Source organism: Hyla sarda, unplaced genomic scaffold (assembly GCF_029499605.1).
Source record: "Hyla sarda isolate aHylSar1 unplaced genomic scaffold, aHylSar1.hap1 scaffold_285, whole genome shotgun sequence".
Classification (NCBI taxonomy): domain Eukaryota; kingdom Metazoa; phylum Chordata; class Amphibia; order Anura; family Hylidae; genus Hyla; species Hyla sarda.
In genome coordinates, this window is record NW_026609556.1 from 97,275 (window position 1) to 123,791 (window position 26,517).

At 47.8% G+C, this 26,517-nt stretch overlaps 6 non-coding genes and 2 pseudogenes across 6 annotated transcripts; all 8 read left to right on the forward strand.

Moving 5' to 3' along the window:
- The first annotated feature begins 562 nt into the window (after positions 1–562).
- Positions 563–730, forward strand: LOC130326568 (U2 spliceosomal RNA; annotated as a pseudogene).
- A 5,800-nt stretch (positions 731–6,530) lies between these two features.
- LOC130326562 (U2 spliceosomal RNA) lies at positions 6,531–6,704 on the forward strand (annotated as a pseudogene).
- A 2,076-nt stretch (positions 6,705–8,780) lies between these two features.
- Positions 8,781–8,971, forward strand: LOC130326607 (U2 spliceosomal RNA). The gene has a single exon (XR_008871185.1). It is a non-coding gene; the product is annotated as a U2 spliceosomal RNA (small nuclear RNA).
- A 2,090-nt stretch (positions 8,972–11,061) lies between these two features.
- Positions 11,062–11,252, forward strand: LOC130326609 (U2 spliceosomal RNA). Its single transcript, XR_008871187.1, has one exon. It is a non-coding gene; the product is annotated as a U2 spliceosomal RNA (small nuclear RNA).
- Positions 11,253–13,329: 2,077 nt separating this feature from the next.
- LOC130326610 (U2 spliceosomal RNA) lies at positions 13,330–13,520 on the forward strand. Its single transcript, XR_008871188.1, has one exon. It is a non-coding gene; the product is annotated as a U2 spliceosomal RNA (small nuclear RNA).
- A 2,100-nt stretch (positions 13,521–15,620) lies between these two features.
- On the forward strand, positions 15,621–15,811 carry LOC130326612 (U2 spliceosomal RNA). The gene has a single exon (XR_008871189.1). It is a non-coding gene; the product is annotated as a U2 spliceosomal RNA (small nuclear RNA).
- Positions 15,812–17,907: 2,096 nt separating this feature from the next.
- On the forward strand, positions 17,908–18,098 carry LOC130326613 (U2 spliceosomal RNA). The gene has a single exon (XR_008871190.1). It is a non-coding gene; the product is annotated as a U2 spliceosomal RNA (small nuclear RNA).
- Positions 18,099–20,189: 2,091 nt separating this feature from the next.
- Positions 20,190–20,380, forward strand: LOC130326614 (U2 spliceosomal RNA). The gene has a single exon (XR_008871191.1). It is a non-coding gene; the product is annotated as a U2 spliceosomal RNA (small nuclear RNA).
- The last annotated feature ends 6,137 nt before the right edge of the window (positions 20,381–26,517 follow it).

The window sequence follows — 26,517 nt, forward strand, 5'->3', positions numbered from 1 at the left end:
TGTGTATGTAACCATAGGGATTTGTGATGTCACCTAGAACCTTCACAGCAGCGACAGCTTTATGAGGAGCATCAGCACTGCTCTGCCTGAGCAGAACCATCACCGCCATAGGTTGTCAAATAACCCGGATTTAACCCACACAGGTAAGTCCAATGGGGTGCAGGCATGTCCTCTATGCTTACAGCTTCCCGTGGGTGTTGGTTTGATACCGTTTGGGGACAGCCAAGGAGGCATCTGCAGGCAACAAAGGTAGGTGTGTGCTTGTGTGTGTGTTTCCTATGCAGATCCTAAGCCCAGTGTCACATGCAAGTAGGAGGAGTAAGAAGGGTTCCTGGCAAATCCGGGTTATGGATTGCATTTAAAAAGGCCCCGTGGGAGTGCAATGGGCCCCTGTCTTGCTGCTTAGCAATAATGGTATGGGTTTAGGTTCTGCTGTGTGTACTGGTGGTTGACTGCCCCCCAGCCCAGAGTGTGCATGGAAAATTGTCTGGCAGCCTCCCTGACAGCAAGCAGTGATAGTGCCCATGAAGGGGACCTTGTTGGGCCCGCCCCTTTCACGGTTATCGCTTCTCGGCCTTTTGGCTAAGATCAAGTGTAGTATCTGTTCTTATCAGATACTTACCTGGCAGGGGAGATACCATGATCGCTACGGTCTGAAGAACTCCAAGCATTGTGGTAGAGATTTTGCGTAGTACGATTGCAGTACTTTTCGTTCTTATTAGAACCGCATTTCTCTAGAGCATACCACCTGAAGATCGTCTCCTGCCTGCCTCGGAACATCTGAAGAAGGAGAAGATCTTGAAGACTGCAGCTCCGGAAGAAGCCGACGAAGAACCTGGAAGAAGGGAATCGGCGGTGAATTCCGGAACAGCGGCGAAGAGGAAGGCGGCGCAGAATCTTTTCGAAGAAACTCGCTGCCTCTGGAGAGGGATTTGCATAGCTCCTCCCGCCGGGACCGGATCTGCATAGCTCCTCCCACCCGGGAAAGAAGACTTTGCGAAGCCTCTCTCCGCAAGGAAGCGGAAAAGAGCCTGCTGGAAGAAGCCATGGCCTCAACCAGCAAGTCCACCCAGGAGGCTGCAGGGCAAGGCCTGGAGGTCCAGCCCCAACCACAGCAAGCTTCAACCTCCACCACGGCAAGGCAGAAGGGCGGCAGAATTCCTAACCTGGAAGCTCCAACCCTGGAGCCCTGGATGAGGCAGACTGTTGCCTTGAAGCTCAAGCCCGTGGACGGAAGGGTGCCGGACATGTCCCACGACGTGTTCTGCAAGAAGATGCTGGCGGATCAAGGCTTCCCCACGGCTGACACCCTGGGAATAGCAACCTTCTTTTCGGGAATCTTCTACATCACCTTTGCCACCATTGGGACCTGTAGAAGATACTGGGAGGTGGTGAAAGCGGCGAGTCCCGAATCCCCTTTCTCTCGCTTTGTGGGCAACTGCCTTATTCAAAGAGAGGAGAGGCGGGTGACGGTCTCAATGCGGAACCCACACACCCCAGGCACGGACATCTCGACCTTCCTGAAGCGCTTCTGCACCGTAGTGAGGGAGCCCACCCGCATCCTGAACTCACTCGGATACTGGACCTGCAAGTGGTCTGTGGTCGTCAGACTCAACAAGAACCCTGCTTCTCCAGACGGACTACAGCACCTGCCAACGACATTTTCCTTGGGCAACTCCACAGGACTTATCTTCTACCCGGACATGCCGCAGACCTGCAGGAGATGTGGCAAGATGGGCCACGAGGGCAAGGACTGTACGGAGGATGCCTGCAGGTATTGCCGTGTGACAGGTCACACGACCAAGGACTGCCCCAAGAGCAAGACCTGCAACCTCTGCGGACTGGCAGCCCACAGCTACAAGGACTGCCCCCAGAGGGAGAGAACATGGGCATCTGTGGCAGCGAGAGCACCGAATCCAGCCCCAGCTCCGGAGCCAACACCACGGATGGCCAAGCCGACCAAGGAGGGTAAGAAGGCGAAAGCCACCACCCCTGCCCTGTCCCGCCCCTCCCCTGCCCCTCCCGCCCCATCTCCTGCCCCTCCCGCCCCATCTCCTGCCCCATCCCGCCCCACCCCTGCCCCATCCCGCCCCACCCCTGCCCCATCCCGTCCCACCCCTGCCCCACCCCGTCCCACCCCTGCCCCTCCTGCCCCATCCCGTCCCACCCCTGCCCCTCCTGCCCCATCCCGTCCCACCCCTGCCCCTCCTGCCCCATCCCGCCCCACCCCTGCCCCCCGTACCCCACCCCGGCCCACCCCTGCCCCGTCCTCCCCTGCCCGGCCCACCCCTGCCCCGTCCTCCCCTGCCCGACCCACCCCTGCCCCGTCCTCCCCTGCTCGGGCACTCTCTCCTGCCCCCCGCCCCACCCAGCCTCCTTTCTCTCCTGGCCCAGCAGCACCTAACCCCCCTCCAGCTGCTGGTGCCCGCCCTTCGGAGGACTTTCCTGTGCTTCCTCCCCCAGGTACCATACAGAGGAAGAGGAAAGGAAGGGACAACGCATCAGAAGAGTCCCACAAAAGAAAGATAATCGAGACCTGCGAGACCCCTCAAGCTTCAGATGAGGAGGAGGAGATGGAGCAGGTCTGCGAGAGCCTTGAAGCTTCAGAAGGAGAGGAGGTGATGGAGCAGGCCCAAGTGGAGCAGGTCCAAGCAGAGCCAGTCCAAGCTCAATCTATGGAGGAGCTGCTGCAGGACCCAGAGGTCAAGAAAATCCTGGACACTCCGTCCAACACGATCTACGACGAGTTCTTGGAAGGGCGCTACGAGAAGCCACACGAGCCGACAGGCGCCAGAGAAGAGGACCCGTCCGACCAGACTGGTAACTAGTATCAGAACTAACCTCTCTTTTTATTCCCATGGCTGATCTCAACATCTTCTGCATTAATGTGAGGAGTATTAGAGCTTGGTTTAGATTTCAGACTGTTCTTACGTTCTTAGATTCCCAGAGGTGTGATGTTTACATGTTGCAGGAATGTGCTTTGTCTGCTTCTAGGTCTTACAACCATCTGGCCAGGCAGTGGCCTCACGGCCCTTCCTACTGGTCTGGTGGGGGCGACAATAGGTCTGCGGGGGTGGCCATCCTGATCAGGGGAGGTAACTTTGCACTTGATTCCGTCCGGGAGCTCGTCTGTGGCAGACTTCTTGTCGCAGACGGTTCCTGGGCGGGTGAGCCCGTGCGGCTCATCAACGTGTACGCCTCCCCTGAGAGGGATGTCCGACTGGAGGTTCTCCAGGCCCTGCGGGCTGAACTCGCCACCACTAGGGCAGTAGTGTTGGGTGGTGACTTCAACTGCCCCATTGAGGTGGACGGGCGCAGTTCTGGCACATCCGCCAACCTGGACGTGACGTCTAAACTGCTGATTGAGATGGTGACGGAGGCATCCTTGCAGGACGTTGTCGGGTCCATCGGGAACGGCTCCGTAAACTATACGTGGAGCCGCCCCGATGGCTCGCTCCGTTCTCGGATAGACTTCATCTTCACTTCGAGAGCAGTCAGAAAGGTGTCGTACTCTATGGTCCCCTGCTTCTTCTCTGACCACAGGGCCATTCGATTCCGGGGGACTCTGGGCCATGGATTCCCACCTGGCCCGGGCTCCTGGAAGTTGAATTGTGCCCTGTTGGAGCAGAGGGAGGTCATGGAGGAACTTAGGGATGCTTACCTTGTATGGCGAAATGACAAATGTCTGTTCAAGTGCATCAGCGATTGGTGGGAATATGTTAAAGTCGAATTCCGTTGTTTCTTTCAGGCAAAAGGCAGACAACAGGCGTGTGCGAAGAAGTGGGACTTGAGGAAACTGCAGCGCGAGCTGCGGTCCCTGCAGGACCTGCTCCAGTGTGGCTGGGACGTCAGGGAGGAGCTGGAGGAGACCAAAAAGAGCTTGAAAAGGCACTTTGAGGAGGAATCCAAGCGAATCGTCTTTCGTTCCAAGGTGGAGAACCTGGAGAAGGGTGAGAAATGTAACTCTTTCTTTTTCAGGAAGCTCCATGCCGGCCACACGCCCCTGACTGAGCTACGAGATGAGACCGGACACATGAGGAGCGGCAAGGAGGAAGTGATGGGGGTCGTCCACGACTTCTACAGCAACCTCTACGCCCCCAAGTCATCCGACCCCGAAGCCGCCGAGAGGTTCCTGTCAGGTGTCACTAACGTTGTTGATCCCGCAGGTGCGGCGGCTATGGACGACCCCTTGACGGTGGGGGAGCTGCTCTCTGCCGCTAAATCCTTTAAGCCCGGCAGGACCCCGGGCAGTGACGGTCTCCCGGCCGAGCTCTACGTAGCGCTGGGTGACCTGATCTGTCCGGACCTGTTGGAGGTGTACGAGGAGATGGTGGTGGGGGGCAGAATGCCTCCGTCGTTGAGGGAAGGGATGATCACGATCTTGTATAAGCGGAAGGGGGAGAGATGTGACCTGAAAAACTGGCGTCCCATCTCTCTCCTGAACGTGGACTACAAGATCCTCGCCAAGGTGCTGGCCAACAGGCTGAAACCTGTCATGGGGCAGATCGTCCATCCGGACCAGACCTGCAGCATTCCTGGCCGCAGGATTGCCGACAGCCTTGCCCTTGTGAGAGACACGGTCCATTACATCCAGGACCGCGGGGGCCGCGCCGCCCTGGTCAGCTTAGATCAGGAGAAGGCGTTCGACCGTGTCTCCCACGCATTCATGGACAGGGTTTTGCGCAGGCTGGGTCTGGGGAAGATGTTTTGCTCTTTTGTTAACGTTATGTATTTTGACATTTACAGCACGGTGTTGGTGAACGGCTGGAAGACTGACCCCTTTCCTATTCTTTCAGGGGTTAGACAAGGCTGCCCTCTTTCACCTCTCCTTTTTGTTTGTGTTATAGAGCTCTTCGCTGAGACTATCCGGCAGAATGGAGAGATCAGAGGGATCACCGCACCAGGACCAGATCGCCACGAGGTCAAGTGCTCGCTCTACATGGACGACGTGACCGTCTTCTGCGCTGACCAGCGTTCGGTGACTGCACTCGTCCAGACCTGCGAGGACTTCGGCAGAGCTTCGGGGGCAAAAGTCAACTGCGGGAAGTCGGAGGCCATGCTCTTCGGGGAATGGCACCTGGCTTCTTCCGCCCCCTTCCCCTTTACTATTAAGCCGGACTTCATTCAAATTCTTGGAGTCTGGTTCGGGAAGGAAGGAGCGGCCCTTAAGTCTTGGCAAGACCGACTAGGAAGGATAAACTCGAAGATCGGACTGTGGAGCTCCAGAAAGCTCACGATGGAAGGCAAGGCACTTGTCCTGCGGAGTGAAGTTTTGCCTGTGCTCCAATATACCGCACAGGCCTGGCCTCCCCATACCACCGTTTGCAAGGCCATCACCCGGACAGTGTTTGGCTTCGTCTGGGGCAAAATGGACAGAGTCAAGAGGACCGTGATGTACAAGGAACCCCGCAAGGGTGGGAAGGGAATACCCGACATCCCCGCTCTGCTGAGGGCCTCCTTTGCATGTGTCACGGTGCAGCGGACTCTTGTAGAAAAGACTGGCTCAGCGGGCAGGTCCATGTCTCGCTTGCTTCTCATGCCCCTCTGGAGACAGCTGGGCTGGGACAAGTGGGACAGCTCCATCCCTTACAACTGGAACACTCCCTGGTTCTATGGGGATGTTGTCCGGTTTGTGAGGGAGCACCAGCTGGAAGGACTGAAACCAGACCTATGGAAGCCAAAGACAATCCACAAGCTCATCCGAGCTAAGGACTCGACCGAGCTGGTTCCGGGACTCCCCGCAGCCACTGCAGAGACAGTTTGGAACAATGTGGCCTCAAAGCGGCTTACCAATGGACACAAGGACTTGTCGTGGATGGCCGTCATGGGAGGTCTCTCTCTCAGGTCATTCATGCATGCCCGCAACCTGTGCAAGACCCGGTACTGCCCCCGTTGCCCCTACGTGGAGGAAACATCTTTCCACGTGTTTTGGCAGTGCCCCTTTGCACAGGGTCTGTTGGACGCCCTAGAACAGGAACTCAGAGACTCAGTGCCCAGGAGCTGCCTATCGTACCATTCGGTGCTTTACGGCCTGTTCCCTGGGACCCACGACGTGGAGGCCATCCAGGAGGCCTGGCGCCTTATGAACTGTTTTAAGGACGCAGTGTGGCTTGCCAGGAACCGCCTCGTGATCAACAGGGAAAACATGTCCGTCCGGGACTGCCGCAGGTTCATCAAGAACCTGCTTAGAGACTATTCCATCTTGGACAGCTCGGCCGTTGATGAGGAAGAAGAGGAGTGAAGACCCCTCTCCTTCTCCCATGTCTCCCTGAAGATACAGCCCAACAGTTTGGCCCTGTGATCCGCCCCCTCCCTACCCCCACATAGTCGCCCACACCCCTACCCCGATCACAGATTGTATTATTTGGTTTTTGTTTGATCTCTTGTGCCTTTATATTGCAGGATTGAGCTGAATGTTAGAGTAGCATGGTGTGCGATGTATAGCTTAGGGAACCTTTGCTGTGTATTGTACTATCATGCTTTGTGTGACTGTAATTTATTGTACGACTTGTAATGACTGAACGGAAAATAAAGCTCTTTCAATCAAAAAATCTGTTCTTATCAGTTTAATATCTGATACGTCCCCTATCTGGGGACCATATATTAAATGGATTTTTGAGAACGGGGGCCGATTTCGAAGCTTGCTTCCGTCGCCCTATGCATTGACCCGATATGGCAGTATCTTCGGGTACAGTGCACCACCCCCTTACAGGGTTAAAAAGAAAGATTCCTACTTTCATTGCTACCTGCTTGCTGGCTAGCCAGCTAGCCAGCCCTGTGGGCCTTGCTGCTGCTGCTGCAGCCAAAAAACAAAAGGTGGTGCTGCTGCTGCTTCTGCTGCTTCTGCTTCTGCTTGTGTCTGGCCGCTGTTGGAGCGTCCAGGCACAGGACTTCTGCTGCTGCTGACTAAATGGCCTCCTTAATTGGATCATTTGAGTAGCCAGCACACCTGTGCAGGTAGGGCATGACATGATAGGCAGCTGCCTTGATAGCGGGTGGGTGCTGAATGTTCCTAATTGACAAAATAAGATTAATGCTTATGAAGAAATATAAAATCTCATCCCTTCCCCAATATCGCGCCACACCCCTACCCCTTAATTCCCTGGTTGAACTTGATGGACATATGTCTTTTTTCGACCGTACTAACTATGTAACTATGTAACATAACATGGGGGGGGTCTCCTGGCTGTTCACACAGGTGTGTCATTGCTGTACATTGACCATGCATTGCTTCTGTGGTATTGCAAAGGCAAAGACAAATGCTTCCAGCCATCCATTGCACTAATGGATTGGTCATCAGCTGGCTGTCTATGTCCCGCATCAATATAGACCAAAGTACAGAGGGTTAGGCTATGCTATTGTGCACCTACCTGATGCATCAGAAGGTGCGAGGCCCTTGCTAAATTCTGTGCACAGACTTTGAGATCTATACTTTAGACTGTATCTAAACCTGCTCCAACATGGACTGACATTCTGGCCTACTTTCAGCCGATGCGACTTGTCTGTCGCTGAACAGTCGCTTTTTATGTATTCAGCACCTATGTATAATGTTGTAAAAATGCTCTAGAAGCTAAAGTCGCAGAAATGTCACACATATTTGGCCTGCAACTTTCTGTGCGACAAATTCAGACAGGAAAAATCAGTATAAATCCTTAGAAAATTATCCCCCAGTGTCTCCATCTGCTGGCGGTATTGAATAAGCATTGCTGCACTGATGGGGTATGCATTAGACGAAAAAAAAGAAGAAAAAGAAGAATAATACGCCCAGAAAAGAGGCGAAAAGGAGAAAAACGTAAAAAAACGTGAAAAAAAAGTAAGAGGAAGAGAAGGGAAAAAAAGGTGGAAATGGGTTTAAAAGTGATTTCGGCGGAGAAATATATATATATATATATATATATATATATATACGCGCACACACACACATATATATAAACGTATTCTCCGTTGAGATATTGCAGCCGCTGCTGTGTCCAGGCCCAGGAGCCTTAGCACTGTGCTGTGATGTCACTCAATACCACTGACATCACTAGGTGTAAACAACATCTCTCCTTTGCTGTGTATGTGACTATGGAGCTGTTTGGTGATGTCGTCTATTATGGCCTTCATAGAAGCAACAGGAGATTGTTGCATCCATCTAGAACCCTCAGAACTACAGTGCTATGATGTCACTCACTTCCACAGGCCTTGCAGAGTGTAAACAACAACAACCCAGCTTTGTTGTGTATGTAACCATAGGGATTTGTGATGTCACCTAGAACCTTCACAGCAGCGACAGCTTTATGAGGAGCATCAGCACTGCTCTGCCTGAGCAGAACCATCACCGCCATAGGTTGTCAAATAACCCGGATTTAACCCACACAGGTAAGTCCAATGGGGTGCAGGCATGTCCTCTATGCTTACAGCTTCCCGTGGGTGTTGGTTTGATACCGTTTGGGGACAGCCAAGGAGGCATCTGCAGGCAACAAAGGTAGGTGTGTGCTTGTGTGTGTGTTTCCTATGCAGATCCTAAGCCCAGTGTCACATGCAAGTAGGAGGAGTAAGAAGGGTTCCTGGCAAATCCGGGTTATGGATTGCATTTAAAAAGGCCCCGTGGGAGTGCAATGGGCCCCTGTCTTGCTGCTTAGCAATAATGGTATGGGTTTAGGTTCTGCTGTGTGTACTGGTGGTTGACTGCCCCCCAGCCCAGAGTGTGCATGGAAAATTGTCTGGCAGCCTCCCTGACAGCAAGCAGTGATAGTGCCCATGAAGGGGACCTTGTTGGGCCCGCCCCTTTCACGGTTATCGCTTCTCGGCCTTTTGGCTAAGATCAAGTGTAGTATCTGTTCTTATCAGTTTAATATCTGATACGTCCCCTATCTGGGGACCATATATTAAATGGATTTTTGAGAACGGGGGCCGATTTCGAAGCTTGCTTCCGTCGCCCTATGCATTGACCCGATATGGCAGTATCTTCGGGTACAGTGCACCACCCCCTTACAGGGTTAAAAAGAAAGATTCCTACTTTCATTGCTACCTGCTTGCTGGCTAGCCAGCTAGCCAGCCCTGTGGGCCTTGCTGCTGCTGCTGCAGCCAAAAAACAAAAGGTGGTGCTGCTGCTGCTTCTGCTGCTTCTGCTTCTGCTTGTGTCTGGCCGCTGTTGGAGCGTCCAGGCACAGGACTTCTGCTGCTGCTGACTAAATGGCCTCCTTAATTGGATCATTTGAGTAGCCAGCACACCTGTGCAGGTAGGGCATGACATGATAGGCAGCTGCCTTGATAGCGGGTGGGTGCTGAATGTTCCTAATTGACAAAATAAGATTAATGCTTATGAAGAAATATAAAATCTCATCCCTTCCCCAATATCGCGCCACACCCCTACCCCTTAATTCCCTGGTTGAACTTGATGGACATATGTCTTTTTTCGACCGTACTAACTATGTAACTATGTAACATAACATGGGGGGGGTCTCCTGGCTGTTCACACAGGTGTGTCATTGCTGTACATTGACCATGCATTGCTTCTGTGGTATTGCAAAGGCAAAGACAAATGCTTCCAGCCATCCATTGCACTAATGGATTGGTCATCAGCTGGCTGTCTATGTCCCGCATCAATATAGACCAAAGTACAGAGGGTTAGGCTATGCTATTGTGCACCTACCTGATGCATCAGAAGGTGCGAGGCCCTTGCTAAATTCTGTGCACAGACTTTGAGATCTATACTTTAGACTGTATCTAAACCTGCTCCAACATGGACTGACATTCTGGCCTACTTTCAGCCGATGCGACTTGTCTGTCGCTGAACAGTCGCTTTTTATGTATTCAGCACCTATGTATAATGTTGTAAAAATGCTCTAGAAGCTAAAGTCGCAGAAATGTCACACATATTTGGCCTGCAACTTTCTGTGCGACAAATTCAGACAGGAAAAATCAGTATAAATCCTTAGAAAATTATCCCCCAGTGTCTCCATCTGCTGGCGGTATTGAATAAGCATTGCTGCACTGATGGGGTATGCATTAGACGAAAAAAAAGAAGAAAAAGAAGAATAATACGCCCAGAAAAGAGGCGAAAAGGAGAAAAACGTAAAAAAACGTGAAAAAAAAGTAAGAGGAAGAGAAGGGAAAAAAAGGTGGAAATGGGTTTAAAAGTGATTTCGGCGGAGAAATATATATATATATATATATATATATATATATATATATATATATATACGCGCACACACACACATATATATAAACGTATTCTCCGTTGAGATATTGCAGCCGCTGCTGTGTCCAGGCCCAGGAGCCTTAGCACTGTGCTGTGATGTCACTCAATACCACTGACATCACTAGGTGTAAACAACATCTCTCCTTTGCTGTGTATGTGACTATGGAGCTGTTTGGTGATGTCGTCTATTATGGCCTTCATAGAAGCAACAGGAGATTGTTGCATCCATCTAGAACCCTCAGAACTACAGTGCTATGATGTCACTCACTTCCACAGGCCTTGCAGAGTGTAAACAACAACAACCCAGCTTTGTTGTGTATGTAACCATAGGGATTTGTGATGTCACCTAGAACCTTCACAGCAGCGACAGCTTTATGAGGAGCATCAGCACTGCTCTGCCTGAGCAGAACCATCACCGCCATAGGTTGTCAAATAACCCGGATTTAACCCACACAGGTAAGTCCAATGGGGTGCAGGCATGTCCTCTATGCTTACAGCTTCCCGTGGGTGTTGGTTTGATACCGTTTGGGGACAGCCAAGGAGGCATCTGCAGGCAACAAAGGTAGGTGTGTGCTTGTGTGTGTGTTTCCTATGCAGATCCTAAGCCCAGTGTCACATGCAAGTAGGAGGAGTAAGAAGGGTTCCTGGCAAATCCGGGTTATGGATTGCATTTAAAAAGGCCCCGTGGGAGTGCAATGGGCCCCTGTCTTGCTGCTTAGCAATAATGGTATGGGTTTAGGTTCTGCTGTGTGTACTGGTGGTTGACTGCCCCCCAGCCCAGAGTGTGCATGGAAAATTGTCTGGCAGCCTCCCTGACAGCAAGCAGTGATAGTGCCCATGAAGGGGACCTTGTTGGGCCCGCCCCTTTCACGGTTATCGCTTCTCGGCCTTTTGGCTAAGATCAAGTGTAGTATCTGTTCTTATCAGTTTAATATCTGATACGTCCCCTATCTGGGGACCATATATTAAATGGATTTTTGAGAACGGGGGCCGATTTCGAAGCTTGCTTCCGTCGCCCTATGCATTGACCCGATATGGCAGTATCTTCGGGTACAGTGCACCACCCCCTTACAGGGTTAAAAAGAAAGATTCCTACTTTCATTGCTACCTGCTTGCTGGCTAGCCAGCTAGCCAGCCCTGTGGGCCTTGCTGCTGCTGCAGCCAAAAAACAAAAGGTGGTGCTGCTGCTGCTGCTTCTGCTGCTTCTGCTTGTGTCTGGCCGCTGTTGGAGCGTCCAGGCACAGGACTTCTGCTGCTGCTGACTAAATGGCCTCCTTAATTGGATCATTTGAGTAGCCAGCACACCTGTGCAGGTAGGGCATGACATGATAGGCAGCTGCCTTGATAGCGGGTGGGTGCTGAATGTTCCTAATTGACAAAATAAGATTAATGCTTATGAAGAAATATAAAATCTCATCCCTTCCCCAATATCGCGCCACACCCCTACCCCTTAATTCCCTGGTTGAACTTGTTGGACATATGTCTTTTTTCGACCGTACTAACTATGTAACTATGTAACATAACATGGGGGGGGGGGGGTCTCCTGGCTGTTCACACAGGTGTGTCATTGCTGTACATTGACCATGCATTGCTTCTGTGGTATTGCAAAGGCAAAGACAAATGCTTCCAGCCATCCATTGCACTAATGGATTGGTCATCAGCTGGCTGTCTATGTCCCGCATCAATATAGACCAAAGTACAGAGGGTTAGGCTATGCTATTGTGCACCTACCTGATGCATCAGAAGGTGCGAGGCCCTTGCTAAATTCTGTGCACAGACTTTGAGATCTATACTTTAGACTGTATCTAAACCTGCTCCAACATGGACTGACATTCTGGCCTACTTTCAGCCGATGCGACTTGTCTGTCGCTGAACAGTCGCTTTTTATGTATTCAGCACCTATGTATAATGTTGTAAAAATGCTCTAGAAGCTAAAGTCGCAGAAATGTCACACATATTTGGCCTGCAACTTTCTGTGCGACAAATTCAGACAGGAAAAATCAGTATAAATCCTTAGAAAATTATCCCCCAGTGTCTCCATCTGCTGGCGGTATTGAATAAGCATTGCTGCACTGATGGGGTATGCATTAGACGAAAAAAAAGAAGAAAAAGAAGAATAATACGCCCAGAAAAGAGGCGAAAAGGAGAAAAACGTAAAAAAACGTGAAAAAAAAGTAAGAGGAAGAGAAGGGAAAAAAAGGTGGAAATGGGTTTAAAAGTGATTTCGGCGGAGAAATATATATATATATATATATATATATATATATATACGCGCACACACACACATAGATATAAACGTATTCTCCGTTGAGATATTGCAGCCGCTGCTGTGTCCAGGCCCAGGAGCCTTAGCACTGTGCTGTGATGTCACTCAATACCACTGACATCACTAGGTGTAAACAACATCTCTCCTTTGCTGTGTATGTGACTATGGAGCTGTTTGGTGATGTCGTCTATTACGGCCTTCATAGAAGCAACAGGAGATTGTTGCATCCATCTAGAACCCTCAGAACTACAGTGCTATGATGTCACTCACTTCCACAGGCCTTGCAGAGTGTAAACAACAACAACCCAGCTTTGTTGTGTATGTAACCATAGGGATTTGTGATGTCACCTAGAACCTTCACAGCAGCGACAGCTTTATGAGGAGCATCAGCACTGCTCTGCCTGAGCAGAACCATCACCGCCATAGGTTGTCAAATAACCCGGATTTAACCCACACAGGTAAGTCCAATGGGGTGCAGGCATGTCCTCTATGCTTACAGCTTCCCGTGGGTGTTGGTTTGATACCGTTTGGGGACAGCCAAGGAGGCATCTGCAGGCAACAAAGGTAGGTGTGTGCTTGTGTGTGTGTTTCCTATGCAGATCCTAAGCCCAGTGTCACATGCAAGTAGGAGGAGTAAGAAGGGTTCCTGGCAAATCCGGGTTATGGATTGCATTTAAAAAGGCCCCGTGGGAGTGCAATGGGCCCCTGTCTTGCTGCTTAGCAATAATGGTATGGGTTTAGGTTCTGCTGTGTGTACTGGTGGTTGACTGCCCCCCAGCCCAGAGTGTGCATGGAAAATTGTCTGGCAGCCTCCCTGACAGCAAGCAGTGATAGTGCCCATGAAGGGGACCTTGTTGGGCCCGCCCCTTTCACGGTTATCGCTTCTCGGCCTTTTGGCTAAGATCAAGTGTAGTATCTGTTCTTATCAGTTTAATATCTGATACGTCCCCTATCTGGGGACCATATATTAAATGGATTTTTGAGAACGGGGGCCGATTTCGAAGCTTGCTTCCGTCGCCCTATGCATTGACCCGATATGGCAGTATCTTCGGGTACAGTGCACCACCCCCTTACAGGGTTAAAAAGAAAGATTCCTACTTTCATTGCTACCTGCTTGCTGGCTAGCCAGCTAGCCAGCCCTGTGGGCCTTGCTGCTGCTGCAGCCAAAAAACAAAAGGTGGTGCTGCTGCTGCTTCTGCTGCTTCTGCTTCTGCTTGTGTCTGGCCCCTGTTGGAGCGTCCAGGCACAGGACTTCTGCTGCTGCTGACTAAATGGCCTCCTTAATTGGATCATTTGAGTAGCCAGCACACCTGTGCAGGTAGGGCATGACATGATAGGCAGCTGCCTTGATAGCGGGTGGGTGCTGAATGTTCCTAATTGACAAAATAAGATTAATGCTTATGAAGAAATATAAAATCTCATCCCTTCCCCAATATCGCGCCACACCCCTACCCCTTAATTCCCTGGTTGAACTTGATGGACATATGTCTTTTTTCGACCGTACTAACTATGTAACTATGTAACATAACATGGGGGGGGGGGGGGGGGGGGTCTCCTGGCTGTTCACACAGGTGTGTCATTGCTGTACATTGACCATGCATTGCTTCTGTGGTATTGCAAAGGCAAAGACAAATGCTTCCAGCCATCCATTGCACTAATGGATTGGTCATCAGCTGGCTGTCTATGTCCCGCATCAATATAGACCAAAGTACAGAGGGTTAGGCTATGCTATTGTGCACCTACCTGATGCATCAGAAGGTGCGAGGCCCTTGCTAAATTCTGTGCACAGACTTTGAGATCTATGCTTTAGACTGTATCTAAACCTGCTCCAACATGGACTGACATTCTGGCCTACTTTCAGCCGATGCGACTTGTCTGTCGCTGAACAGTCGCTTTTTATGTATTCAGCACCTATGTATAATGTTGTAAAAATGCTCTAGAAGCTAAAGTCGCAGAAATGTCACACATATTTGGCCTGCAACTTTCTGTGCGACAAATTCAGACAGGAAAAATCAGTATAAATCCTTAGAAAATTATCCCCCAGTGTCTCCATCTGCTGGCGGTATTGAATAAGCATTGCTCCACTGATGGGGTATGCATTAGACGAAAAAAAAGAAGAAAAAGAAGAATAATACGCCCAGAAAAGAGGCGAAAAGGAGAAAAACGTAAAAAAACGTGAAAAAAAGTAAGAGGAAGAGAAGGGAAAAAAAGGTGGAAATGGGTTTAAAAGTGATTTCGGCGGAGAAATATATATATATATATATATATATATATATATATATATATATATATATACGCGCACACACACACATAGATATAAACGTATTCTCCGTTGAGATATTGCAGCCGCTGCTGTGTCCAGGCCCAGGAGCCTTAGCACTGTGCTGTGATGTCACTCAATACCACTGACATCACTAGGTGTAAACAACATCTCTCCTTTGCTGTGTATGTGACTATGGAGCTGTTTGGTGATGTCGTCTATTACGGCCTTCATAGAAGCAACAGGAGATTGTTGCATCCATCTAGAACCCTCAGAACTACAGTGCTATGATGTCACTCACTTCCACAGGCCTTGCAGAGTGTAAACAACAACAACCCAGCTTTGTTGTGTATGTAACCATAGGGATTTGTGATGTCACCTAGAACCTTCACAGCAGCGACAGCTTTATGAGGAGCATCAGCACTGCTCTGCCTGAGCAGAACCATCACCGCCATAGGTTGTCAAATAACCCGGATTTAACCCACACAGGTAAGTCCAATGGGGTGCAGGCATGTCCTCTATGCTTACAGCTTCCCGTGGGTGTTGGTTTGATACCGTTTGGGGACAGCCAAGGAGGCATCTGCAGGCAACAAAGGTAGGTGTGTGCTTGTGTGTGTGTTTCCTATGCAGATCCTAAGCCCAGTGTCACATGCAAGTAGGAGGAGTAAGAAGGGTTCCTGGCAAATCCGGGTTATGGATTGCATTTAAAAAGGCCCCGTGGGAGTGCAATGGGCCCCTGTCTTGCTGCTTAGCAATAATGGTATGGGTTTAGGTTCTGCTGTGTGTACTGGTGGTTGACTGCCCCCCAGCCCAGAGTGTGCATGGAAAATTGTCTGGCAGCCTCCCTGACAGCAAGCAGTGATAGTGCCCATGAAGGGGACCTTGTTGGGCCCGCCCCTTTCACGGTTATCGCTTCTCGGCCTTTTGGCTAAGATCAAGTGTAGTATCTGTTCTTATCAGTTTAATATCTGATACGTCCCCTATCTGGGGACCATATATTAAATGGATTTTTGAGAACGGGGGCCGATTTCGAAGCTTGCTTCCGTCGCCCTATGCATTGACCCGATATGGCAGTATCTTCGGGTACAGTGCACCACCCCCTTACAGGGTTAAAAAGAAAGATTCCTACTTTCATTGCTACCTGCTTGCTGGCTAGCCAGCTAGCCAGCCCTGTGGGCCTTGCTGCTGCTGCAGCCAAAAAACAAAAGGTGGTGCTGCTGCTGCTTCTGCTGCTTCTGCTTCTGCTTGTGTCTGGCCCCTGTTGGAGCGTCCAGGCACAGGACTTCTGCTGCTGCTGACTAAATGGCCTCCTTAATTGGATCATTTGAGTAGCCAGCACACCTGTGCAGGTAGGGCATGACATGATAGGCAGCTGCCTTGATAGCGGGTGGGTGCTGAATGTTCCTAATTGACAAAATAAGATTAATGCTTATGAAGAAATATAAAATCTCATCCCTTCCCCAATATCGCGCCACACCCCTACCCCTTAATTCCCTGGTTGAACTTGATGGACATATGTCTTTTTTCGACCGTACTAACTATGTAACTATGTAACATAACATGGGGGGGGGGGGGTCTCCTGGCTGTTCACACAGGTGTGTCATTGCTGTACATTGACCATGCATTGCTTCTGTGGTATTGCAAAGGCAAAGACAAATGCTTCCAGCCATCCATTGCACTAATGGATTGGTCATCAGCTGGCTGTCTATGTCCCACATCAATATAGACCAAAGTACAGAGGGTTAGGCTATGCTATTGTGCACCTACCTGATGCATCAGAAGGTGCGAGGCCCTTGCTAAATTCTGTGCACAGACTTTGAGATCTATGCTTTAGACTGTATCTAAACCTGCTCCAACATGGACTGACATTCTGGCCTACTTTCAGCCGATGCGACTTGTCTGTCGCTGAACAGTCGCTTTTTATGTATTCAGCACCTATGTATAATGTTGTAAAAATGCTCTAGAAGCTAAAGTCGCAGAAATGTCACACATATTTGGCCTGCAACTTTCTGTGCGACAAATTCAGACAGGAAAAATCAGTATAAATCCTTAGAAAATTATCCCCCAGTGTCTCCATCTGCTGGCGGTATTGAATAAGCATTGCTCCACTGATGGGGTATGCATTAGACGAAAAAAAAGAAGAAAAAGAAGAATAATACGCCCAGAAAAGAGGCGAAAAGGAGAAAAACGTAAAAAAACGTGAAAAAAAAGTAAGAGGAAGAGAAGGGAAAAAAAGGTGGAAATGGGTTTAAAAGTGATTTCGGCGGAGAAATATATATATATATATATATATATATATATATATATATATATATATATATACGCGCACACACACACATAGATATAAACGTATTCTCCGTTGAGATATTGCAGCCGCTGCTGTGTCCAGGCCCAGGAGCCTTAGCACTGTGCTGTGATGTCACTCAATACCACTGACATCACTAGGTGTAAACAACATCTCTCCTTTGCTGTGTATGTGACTATGGAGCTGTTTGGTGATGTCGTCTATTACGGCCTTCATAGAAGCAACAGGAGATTGTTGCATCCATCTTGAACCCTCAGAACTACAGTGCTATGATGTCACTCACTTCCACAGGCCTTGCAGAGTGTAAACAACAACAACCCAGCTTTGTTGTGTATGTAACCATAGGGATTTGTGATGTCACCTAGAACCTTCACAGCAGCGACAGCTTTATGAGGAGCATCAGCACTGCTCTGCCTGAGCAGAACCATCACCGCCATAGGTTGTCAAATAACCCGGATTTAACCCACACAGGTAAGTCCAATGGGGTGCAGGCATGTCCTCTATGCTTACAGCTTCCCGTGGGTGTTGGTTTGATACCGTTTGGGGACAGCCAAGGAGGCATCTGCAGGCAACAAAGGTAGGTGTGTGCTTGTGTGTGTGTTTCCTATGCAGATCCTAAGCCCAGTGTCACATGCAAGTAGGAGGAGTAAGAAGGGTTCCTGGCAAATCCGGGTTATGGATTGCATTTAAAAAGGCCCCGTGGGAGTGCAATGGGCCCCTGTCTTGCTGCTTAGCAATAATGGTATGGGTTTAGGTTCTGCTGTGTGTACTGGTGGTTGACTGCCCCCCAGCCCAGAGTGTGCATGGAAAATTGTCTGGCAGCCTCCCTGACAGCAAGCAGTGATAGTGCCCATGAAGGAGACCTTGTTGGGCCCGCCCCTTTCACGGTTATCGCTTCTCGGCCTTTTGGCTAAGATCAAGTGTAGTATCTGTTCTTATCAGTTTAATATCTGATACGTCCCCTATCTGGGGACCATATATTAAATGGATTTTTGAGAACGGGGGCCGATTTCGAAGCTTGCTTCCGTCGCCCTATGCATTGACCCGATATGGCAGTATCTTCGGGTACAGTGCACCACCCCCTTACAGGGTTAAAAAGAAAGATTCCTACTTTCATTGCTACCTGCTTGCTGGCTAGCCAGCTAGCCAGCCCTGTGGGCCTTGCTGCTGCTGCAGCCAAAAAACAAAAGGTGGTGCTGCTGCTGCTTCTGCTGCTTCTGCTTCTGCTTGTGTCTGGCCCCTGTTGGAGCGTCCAGGCACAGGACTTCTGCTGCTGCTGACTAAATGGCCTCCTTAATTGGATCATTTGAGTAGCCAGCACACCTGTGCAGGTAGGGCATGACATGATAGGCAGCTGCCTTGATAGCGGGTGGGTGCTGAATGTTCCTAATTGACAAAATAAGATTAATGCTTATGAAGAAATATAAAATCTCATCCCTTCCCCAATATCGCGCCACACCCCTACCCCTTAATTCCCTGGTTGAACTTGATGGACATATGTCTTTTTTCGACCGTACTAACTATGTAACTATGTAACATAACATGGGGGGGGGGGGGGGGTCTCCTGGCTGTTCACACAGGTGTGTCATTGCTGTACATTGACCATGCATTGCTTCTGTGGTATTGCAAAGGCAAAGACAAATGCTTCCAGCCATCCATTGCACTAATGGATTGGTCATCAGCTGGCTGTCTATGTCCCGCATCAATATAGACCAAAGTACAGAGGGTTAGGCTATGCTATTGTGCACCTACCTGATGCATCAGAAGGTGCGAGGCCCTTGCTAAATTCTGTGCACAGACTTTGAGATCTATGCTTTAGACTGTATCTAAACCTGCTCCAACATGGACTGACATTCTGGCCTACTTTCAGCCGATGCGACTTGTCTGTCGCTGAACAGTCGCTTTTTATGTATTCAGCACCTATGTATAATGTTGTAAAAATGCTCTAGAAGCTAAAGTCGCAGAAATGTCACACATATTTGGCCTGCAACTTTCTGTGCGACAAATTCAGACAGGAAAAATCAGTATAAATCCTTAGAAAATTATCCCCCAGTGTCTCCATCTGCTGGCGGTATTGAATAAGCATTGCTGCACTGATGGGGTATGCATTAGACGAAAAAAAAGAAGAAAAAGAAGAATAATACGCCCAGAAAAGAGGCGAAAAGGAGAAAAACGTAAAAAAACGTGAAAAAAAAGTAAGAGGAAGAGAAGGGAAAAAAAGGTGGAAATGGGTTTAAAAGTGATTTCGGCGGAGAAATATATATATATATATATATATATATATATATATATATATATACGCGCACACACACACATAGATATAAACATATTCTCCGTTGAGATATTGCAGCCGCTGCTGTGTCCAGGCCCAGGAGCCTTAGCACTGTGCTGTGATGTCACTCAATACCACTGACATCACTAGGTGTAAACAACATCTCTCCTTTGCTGTGTATGTGACTATGGAGCTGTTTGGTGATGTCGTCTATTACGGCCTTCATAGAAGCAACAGGAGATTGTTGCATCCATCTAGAACCCTCAGAACTACAGTGCTATGATGTCACTCACTTCCACAGGCCTTGCAGAGTGTAAACAACAACAACCCAGCTTTGTTGTGTATGTAACCATAGGGATTTGTGATGTCACCTAGAACCTTCACAGCAGCGACAGCTTTATGAGGAGCATCAGCACTGCTCTGCCTGAGCAGAACCATCACCGCCATAGGTTGTCAAATAACCCGGATTTAACCCACACAGGTAAGTCCAATGGGGTGCAGGCATGTCCTCTATGCTTACAGCTTCCCGTGGGTGTTGGTTTGATACCGTTTGGGGACAGCCAAGGAGGCATCTGCAGGCAACAAAGGTAGGTGTGTGCTTGTGTGTGTGTTTCCTATGCAGATCCTAAGCCCAGTGTCACATGCAAGTAGGAGGAGTAAGAAGGGTTCCTGGCAAATCCGGGTTATGGATTGCATTTAAAAAGGCCCCGTGGGAGTGCAATGGGCCCCTGTCTTGCTGCTTAGCAATAATGGTATGGGTTTAGGTTCTGCTGTGTGTACTGGTGGTTGACTGCCCCCCAGCCCAGAGTGTGCATGGAAAATTGTCTGGCAGCCTCCCTGACAGCAAGCAGTGATAGTGCCCATGAAGGGGACCTTGTTGGGCCCGCCCCTTTCACGGTTATCGCTTCTCGGCCTTTTGGCTAAGATCAAGTGTAGTATCTGTTCTTATCAGTTTAATATCTGATACGTCCCCTATCTGGGGACCATATATTAAATGGATTTTTGAGAACGGGGGCCGATTTCGAAGCTTGCTTCCGTCGCCCTATGCATTGACCCGATATGGCAGTATCTTCGGGTACAGTGCACCACCCCCTTACAGGGTTAAAAAGAAAGATTCCTACTTTCATTGCTACCTGCTTGCTGGCTAGCCAGCTAGCCAGCCCTGTGGGCCTTGCTGCTGCTGCAGCCAAAAAACAAAAGGTGGTGCTGCTGCTGCTTCTGCTGCTTCTGCTTCTGCTTGTGTCTGGCCCCTGTTGGAGCGTCCAGGCACAGGACTTCTGCTGCTGCTGACTAAATGGCCTCCTTAATTGGATCATTTGAGTAGCCAGCACACCTGTGCAGGTAGGGCATGACATGATAGGCAGCTGCCTTTATAGCGGGTGGGTGCTGAATGTTCCTAATTGACAAAATAAGATTAATGCTTATGAAGAAATATAAAATCTCATCCCTTCCCCAATATCGCGCCACACCCCTACCCCTTAATTCCCTGGTTGAACTTGATGGACATATGTCTTTTTTCGACCGTACTAACTATGTAACTATGTAACATAACATGGGGGGGGGGGGGTCTCCTGGCTGTTCACACAGGTGTGTCATTGCTGTACATTGACCATGCATTGCTTCTGTGGTATTGCAAAGGCAAAGACAAATGCTTCCAGCCATCCATTGCACTAATGGATTGGTCATCAGCTGGCTGTCTATGTCCCGCATCAATATAGACCAAAGTACAGAGGGTTAGGTTATGCTATTGTGCACCTACCTGATGCATCAGAAGGTGCGAGGCCCTTGCTAAATTCTGTGCACAGACTTTGAGATCTATGCTTTAGACTGTATCTAAACCTGCTCCAACATGGACTGACATTCTGGCCTACTTTCAGCCGATGCGACTTGTCTGTCGCTTAACAGTCGCTTTTTATGTATTCAGCACCTATGTATAATGTTGTAAAAATGCTCTAGAAGCTAAAGTCGCAGAAATGTCACACATATTTGGCCTGCAACTTTCTGTGTGACAAATTCAGACAGGAAAAATCAGTATAAATCCTTAGAAAATTATCCCCCAGTGTCTCCATCTGCTGGCGGTATTGAATAAGCATTGCTGCACTGATGGGGTATGCATTAGACGAAAAAAAAGAAGAAAAAGAAGAATAATACGCCCAGAAAAGAGGCGAAAAGGAGAAAAACGTAAAAAGACGTGAAAAAAAAGTAAGAGGAAGAGAAGGGAAAAAAAGGTGGAAATGGGTTTAAAAGTGATTTCGGCGGAGAAATATATATATATATATATATATATATATATACGCGCACACACACACATAGATATAAACGTATTCTCCGTTGAGATATTGCAGCCGCTGCTGTGTCCAGGCCCAGGAGCCTTAGCACTGTGCTGTGATGTCACTCAATACCACTGACATCACTAGGTGTAAACAACATCTCTCCTTTGCTGTGTATGTGACTATGGAGCTGTTTGGTGATGTCGTCTATTACGGCCTTCATAGAAGCAACAGGAGATTGTTGCATCCATCTAGAACCCTCAGAACTACAGTGCTATGATGTCACTCACTTCCACAGGCCTTGCAGAGTGTAAACAACAACAACCCAGCTTTGTTGTGTATGTAACCATAGGGATTTGTGATGTCACCTAGAACCTTCACAGCAGCGACAGCTTTATGAGGAGCATCAGCACTGCTCTGCCTGAGCAGAACCATCACCGCCATAGGTTGTCAAATAACCCGGATTTAACCCACACAGGTAAGTCCAATGGGGTGCAGGCATGTCCTCTATGCTTACAGCTTCCCGTGGGTGTTGGTTTGATACCGTTTGGGGACAGCCAAGGAGGCATCTGCAGGCAACAAAGGTAGGTGTGTGCTTGTGTGTGTGTTTCCTATGCAGATCCTAAGCCCAGTGTCACATGCAAGTAGGAGGAGTAAGAAGGGTTCCTGGCAAATCCGGGTTATGGATTGCATTTAAAAAGGCCCCGTGGGAGTGCAATGGGCCCCTGTCTTGCTGCTTAGCAATAATGGTATGGGTTTAGGTTCTGCTGTGTGTACTGGTGGTTGACTGCCCCCCAGCCCAGAGTGTGCATGGAAAATTGTCTGGCAGCCTCCCTGACAGCAAGCAGTGATAGTGCCCATGAAGGGGACCTTGTTGGGCCCGCCCCTTTCACGGTTATCGCTTCTCGGCCTTTTGGCTAAGATCACGTGTGGATTTCTGTGCGTGGTTTGGGTTGAAAGGAGTGGTGATCGGGGCCCTCTTTACGGGGGGCCCTGGATTGTTGCTGAGCTGCGATCGTGGGTTTTACCTGCAAAAATGAGCGAGAAGGCGCGTGGACTTGAGGACACGGTGCGGATCTACGTTCCTGGCGAGCACCGGGGGACGATCGGACTTGACCAAATCGTTGTGGAGATTCTTCGCAAGCTTGATTACCTACAGGTATGGAATGTATTGGCTATACAGGATTTTCCTAGGCAAGGAATTTATGATATTACTTTTTGTGGTTCTGAGATTTGCCAGAGAGTCTATATGGATCTTGAAGAAATGAAGAGGAAAAGTGAGCCTGCTATAATGAAGAAGATTAAAGTGGAACCGTTATTTATGAATACAACAAAGGTAGTAATTGTCCACATGTATAATCCTAAGGTTTCTGATGAAATGGTTACAAACTTTTTGTTCCGGTATTGCGAGGAAGTGAAATTTATAGGAAGACTTAAGAACAAGTTTGGGTACTTTAATTGTAAGAGAAAGTTTATTGTAAAATTTAAAAAAGATGAAGGAATGCAAGATGGAAGGAAGAGCATACCACAGGTGTTTTCTATCGGAGGAGAGAGAGGTTTCTGCTTTTATGAAGGCCAGTTGCAATATTGTAGAAAGTGCCATGCCTATGGCCATGTGCAGGATTATTGCCCTGAGAAAGGAGAATGTTGCAGAAATTGTGGGAAAACTGGTCATGAAGCAAGTATTTGTACAGAGAAGAAGACATGTGATATCTGTGGAAGTGAGGAACATTTGGCAAGAGGCTGTGATATGTGGTATAAAAAGAAGAGAAGTTATGCTGATGCAGCTGGGAATAGAGGAGAACAAAGAGAAAAAGGGGGAGGGAGGTTTGTTCCTGGAGTTGGTGAGAGTGTGAGTGTGAGTGTTAATGTGGCACAGGTGGCTGAGGAAAGTTCTGTGATAGTGGAGCACATTAGCACTCAGGAGAGGTCAGGGGAGGAGGGTGTTTCCACTGCTGTGACTGGTGAGGAGACAGGTGTGGGAGGTGAATTTACCTTGGTGAAAAAGAAAAAAGCAAAAAAAGTGAAAGTGGTGGAGAAAATTGAGACAGTGTATGGTGATGTTCTTTCTAGTGAAGAGGCTATGGATGATATTGAATGTCCAAACCCAATTGTGGGGGAGGAGGAGGGAATGGAAGTTGTTGGGTCATCTCAGAGATCTCTAACACCTGGTCAGAGAGTTTCTCGCAGTAAGGAAGAAGAGGAGGAGGAAGATGAGGATGTGCAGGTTGTGAATAAAAGGTGTAAGACAGGGAGCTGGTCTGAGGATCAGGAAGCCCTTGTTCTTGGTAGTGATAATGAAATAGACAGGGACTCTAACATAGGGTCGCCTGATTGTTTTGCAAGTTTACATAGGAAAGTTGAAGGCCAAAATGTTAATTTCTAAGTTAAGATGGATTTTAAAGCATTTGGTTTTCTTTTCCTAGTTATTATGACTTTGGTTGTAACAACTATTAATGTAAGAAGTATTGAGTCTGAAATTAGGAGAGCTGCAATTTTTGATATTCTTGAGAATGTTAGAAGTGATGTGATATGTTTACAGGAGTGTGCAATAAAGTCAGCACCTTATGCAAATGAGTGGAAGTGTGGGCAGTCCTTCTGGTCCACATGTGCAGAAAACAAAAATGAAGGTGTTGGGATTTTATTGCGAAACAGGGACATTAAAGTTTTAAATTGCCAAACTTTAGTACCTGGTCGTTGTATGGTTTTAATTTTTGAGGTTTTGGGCCAGAGGATGAGAATTTTTAATGTGTATGCTCCAGCAGAAAAACAAGCACGTTTGTCTTTTTTAGAGTCCCTTAAGTTTTTTATCCCTGGTCGTGAAGATACTATTATTGTTGGCGATTTTAACTGCATTAGATCCATCAATGATCGTGAGAGCTCTGCTGAGGTTAGAACTGATATTACTTCCAATGTTTTAAATCAAATTATTCAAGACTTGCATTTTACTGATGTTGGACTGATGGTTAGCACTGATGAAAGATATACGTACATATCAGATAGTGGCCGCTGTAAATCCCGGATCGATTACATCCTGGTCTCTGATGGGATTAAGGTGGTCCGGTGCAATCAAATGATGTCAACTTTCTCAGACCACAAGATGGTGTCGGCTGAGATAAGTGTCACAGAGTCCCTTCATTTTGGGAGGGGGCTCTGGAAATTAAATGTAAGTCTATTGGAAGATGAGGAAGTAATGGCTGGTTTTAATCATGTGTTTTTATCCTGTGTTTCTAAACAACCTGATTTTAGTAATGTCTTAGTGTGGTGGGAATGGGCTAAAGGAGAGTTTTCTAATTTCTTTAAGATGTTTTGCATAAAGAGAGCACAAGAGAAGAGGAGGAGTGATGAAAGGCTTGTATCCCGGTTAGAGACTCTCTATAAGTTTAAACGTGTTGGTGTGGAGGTGGAGGATGAGATTGTTAAGGTGAAGGGGGAGATGAAAAAAAGGTTGTTGGAAAAGGGAAGGAATATTGTATATAAGTCTAAAGTGCAGCACCTAGAAGAAAATGAGCAGTGTACACGGTATTTCTTTAAAAAATGTTTTAATGCTAAAGGTGTTTTTAAATCTGTTTTTACCCCTACGGGGGAAGTTTTTGGAGAGGAGATGGTGAAGGAGATTGGCAGATTTTATGAGACACTCTTTAGTAATAAGAGCAGAGCCAGTGAGACGGAGATGAATGATTATTGTAATATTTTGGAGAATAATGTTCCTGTTGAAAAAGTAGATTTTTTGATTGATGATGTTAGTGAAGGGGAGATCAAGCAGGCCCTGGATAAGATGGCCAAAGGGAAGACACCAGGCTGTGATGGTCTCCCCGCTGAGTTTTATTCCGCGTTCTGGAATATTTTAAGTAAAGAGTTTACACGGGTGGTGCAATATGTTTTTAACTCAGGTGTTTTAGCTGAATCTATGAAGAAAGGGGTCATAACATTAATTCATAAAAAAGGTGATGGCAGAGATCTTAAAAATTGGAGACCTATAACTTTATTAAATTGTGACTACAAGATAATTGCTAAGATTGTGGCTAATAGACTGAGTGATGTAGTGGACCACCTTGTGGGAGAATACCAAGTTTGTGCAGTACCGAAAAGAAAAATAACAGATAATTTATTGCTTTTAAGAGACTCTATTTATTACAGTAACTTTAACAAGAATGCACTGTTTGTTGAGTCCATAGATTTCGAAAAGGCTTATGATAAGGTTGCACATGATTTTATGTTCATTGCTTTAAAACACTTAGGTATTCCAGAAAAGTTATTATCTGTTATTATGAGTTTTTATCATGGGGTGACAAGTCAGATTTTAGTAAATGGGCATGTGGGGCCTGCTTTTAATGTCTTGTCTGGAGTCAGACAGGGATGCCCACTCTCCCCAATTCTGTTTATATGCGTTATAGAGGGCCTGTTGAAGAATGTGCAGAAAGATAAATGTGTGAGTGGTGTTTTTATTCCAGGTAGTGATGGTAGTAAGTTAAAGGTTTTAAGTTATATGGACGATGTGGTTTTTACTTGTACATCCCAAGCAGATCTCAACAGAGTAAATTTGCATGTGAGGATTTTTTGTTGTGTGGCTGGGATGAATGTGAACTGGGGGAAGTGCCAATTATGCAGTTTTGGGAACCAAGAGAATATAGTAGTGGATGGTGTTAAGGAAAAAGAAGACATTGAAGTGCTAGGAGTGATATTTGATAAAGACCTCAAAGGAAAGAAAAGTTATGAGACTTTGGACAGTAAAATTGAGAAGAAGCTATCCTTCTGGAGGTTAAGGAACTTGTCACTTAAAGGGAAAGTTCTTATCATTAAGTCTGTAATCCTACCGCTTCTCTTGTATACGGCTATGGTGCTTCCTCCAGGGAAGTTATGGACTAGGAGAGTCACAAGGAAGCTTTTTGTGTTCTTCTGGGGGTCTAAGATGGAGAAAATGAGAAGAGAAGAAGTGATGAAGAGTATGAATTTGG